Below are 3446 nucleotides of genomic sequence, written 5' to 3' on the forward strand. Positions count from 1 at the left end.
ACGAGCCATGGGAAGTCTGAGAGATCTCTGAAGAGAATGTAGGAAAAGGCTATTCACAGGGTAGTGGCACTTTTCCACGATGCTTGGCAAGAAAAGGCAGCTCAAAGACTGAAAGAAGGATGAATGGGACTTGGTGAGTGAGGCCAAGAGAGAGACTGAAGAAAACTGACTCTCGTCTCTTCTGAATTATGACCTAAAGCTTCATTAGAGCTTCTGTGTGAGTTACACTTCAGTGGTAAATAGAACTAAGGCCAGGGATCATTGAGAATACTTGGAATGATGGTTTAATGAAGGACTCAACCAGGATGTGGATGGATAAATCCGATCAATCATGTACATAGTTTCACAAGAGACATATAAAGTAGGTAAATAAAGTATTTCTAGGAAGGATACTGGTTGCAGGAAAGAAAAAAAAAAAAAAAACGCCCTGAGTTTTGTGATAGTTCAGCTGAGATTCACAGAAAAAAAATCACCCCCAAAAATCAGCTGACTCCCAGTCAGTGTTCTAATGCAGCCATTGATAGTGTTTCATGCTGCTTCATTGCCCAGGTAATTACTTTTCATCAACCTAAAATTCTCCAATACTTTCAGCTGGAAAAGTTAGTCGTTACTTCCCCGTGTTAGAAGTCAGTCGAAAAACATTATGCACCCTAGGCTGCTGTCATCTTCCACTTGAGTGCAGGTGCGTGTGCGAAAGTCCTGTACGTTATTTATATTTGTTTTTATGTAAAAGTGGTACTTAGCCATATGGATGGATAAACGAATATATAGAATGAATGGATGGATAGACAGGAGGCTGTATTATAAATGGTAAGTAAATAAATGAATGTTGAAAACCAAGAATAACTTCATTTATTACATTCATTCTTTAATTCAACAAACATGGAAAGTACAACATTACCCATTTTTAACTTCAAATGGGCAATTTATCAGTCAGGGTTTAATTAGAAAATCAGAATTCCTTTGAGTGTTCTAGACTAAGGGGGTGACTCTAGGGAGTTAGCTATGCTAATATAGGAGCTAGTTAAATGGTCTACGAACGATTGTTCCTTTTGCATACGGTGCTGGGGCCTGAAGTCCACATGGCAAGGAGTTAGAAAGTAAAGATGGATATGAAGCTCTAGAGAGAAAGGACAAACAGGAACCATGAGAGGACCTAGAATCCATGACGATGAACTGGAACCCTTATGAATTTCTCACTGGCTCTAAGCCTTCAGTTTTGAAGATGTAGGTACTTACAGAAGATAGCATCTATCTTCATGAATCTAAACATACACTTGACCCAGGAGCTGCGGAAACTGAAGAAGGAAACACAGGGATTGCTGGAGACTGTAAGCCTCACTACTGACTCACCAACAAGATGAGCCACAGATCTGTGACAACACGTGCTAAGTTCAACAGCACCTGAACCTACACCCACCTTCTGAACATAAAAATGGCTTGCAGAAACTTCTCTTGGGGTTAGTTCTATCCCAAAACCAACACCAAGAATTCTGGTAAATGAAATGATGACACACAGAATGGAGCCTAGCTGAGAAGGGTGGGCAGGGCCCCCAGAAATAACTCTTGATGAGTATTGAGTCCATAACTCCTATCTGTCTCAGTCAGAAATATTTACTTTTCTATTTGATGTGAGCCAATAAAAGTATATCTTTTTTGTCCTTAAGCCAGCTCAACTTGAATGTCTCCTACTTTAAACTTAAAGAGATCTGATCAATGAATGTTTCTCGTAATAAGTTAGAGTCGCTAGGTGTGAACGTAACTGGAGCAAGGTAATTCAATGACAACATGTAGTGTCTAATGTACTTACATGCTCAAAACAATGAACTAATGAATAAATGAGAGGTTCAAAAATGAGAGACACGGTGTATGTATGTGGAGAGTACAGGGTAAGTAGTACTGGCTTTTTCCCAGAAAAATCCATTTGCATGCAAAGAGCCTCCGAATGTGTTGGGCTTCATTGTAGTTTCAAAATAGACTTTATGGCACAATTTTCCTGTCCTTTGTTGTCATCATAGTGATAATAGAAATTTCTAAAGGTACAAAAACAAAGGCATCTGTGTCCAGTTGATGCATTTGTTTTCTTCTAAATGCTTAGCAAAGCACCTAGCACCATTCTGGACCAATAATTATGATAAATTAAGGTAAAATTAATCTAATTAAATAATTCAGAAATTAAAGTGGATCCTCTTGTACTATCAGTTCTGAGATTCCAGGATTCTATAGTTCTGAGAGAACATAATGAAGTCTCAGAGGTTACTGAGTTTCGTGTTCATTTATTTATTTGAATTTAATTTCTCCATTCTTACTCCTTAGTCAGAACTCCTTATGTTTCATAATGAAACCTCCGGGACTCACACTCTCTAGCAGGCCTGACCATTTATGTTTCACTCTGCTAATTCACCAGAGAAAAAAGACCTCTCCATGACTCTCTTGAAACACGTGTAGAGGGGGAACTATTCTCAGCACCCTGTAGAAGCCATTTCCCTTCCCCTGATTCATTTTGCTGGTTAGAGAACACAATCAATTATTTTGTAATTTTGTCTCTAGAAAAGAGAAAGAAGGTGGCTTTTAATAGGGAGAAAAGTGAAGAGAGCTTAATGGAAGATGCAAACTAACTTCCTGTGGTTGGAAATGCACGTGGGCAGGAACCCAAGGCCAACAGGACCTTTCCCATAGAGCTGCATAAAGATTGCCCTCTTTGTGAAGAAGCCAAGGAAAAACACAACCATTTTCATTCATACCACATATTTGGCTGCTCATCATGAACAACTTTCTTGTGTGGTTGTTTAATTTTCTCTAACGCATCAGTTAGATGCATATACTGAAGACTCGATTTACAATGGCTTAAGCAAACTGAAGTTTTTTCTTCATTTAACCAGAAGTTTGTAGGTAAGGGGCTGAGGGCATTTGTTTAGAAGCACAATGTTTTTGGCCCTCCTGGGGTTTTCTTGACATTTTTTTCACTGCTAGTACATTAAGGTTGCAAGATGGTGGCTGCATCAAAGCTTATGTTCATGTCAGGGGGGAAAAAAAGGAGGTAGAGGGGAAGCTATACCAAATGAATTCATTTACATTGACTCTCAAAAGCAAACATCTTCCCAGAATATCCAGCAGATTTCACTTATATCTCAGTGGAAAGATTATATCACATGACAACCCAGTCAGCACAGGAGACTGAGGTTCTGTCTGGAAGGAAGAAGGGATAAATAGATACTGATTGAGCAAGCAATGGCTTTGGCTATATTTGCCTAATGGTTATGACTTCCTTGAAAGCAAGGACTAAGTGCTAGATTTCTTTCACATTATATTTTCACTTTCAAGTTTTTCATATCCTCATTTCCCTTCTCTGGCTATAACTGTGAGGGAATTGGCCTGTGACACCTGATGGCTCATTTAAATTAGAAATGAATCAGCATTAGAATAAAAGCTCTCATACATATGAT

This window comes from Pteropus vampyrus, unplaced genomic scaffold (assembly GCF_000151845.1).
Source record: "Pteropus vampyrus isolate Shadow unplaced genomic scaffold, Pvam_2.0 Scaffold28, whole genome shotgun sequence".
Classification (NCBI taxonomy): domain Eukaryota; kingdom Metazoa; phylum Chordata; class Mammalia; order Chiroptera; family Pteropodidae; genus Pteropus; species Pteropus vampyrus.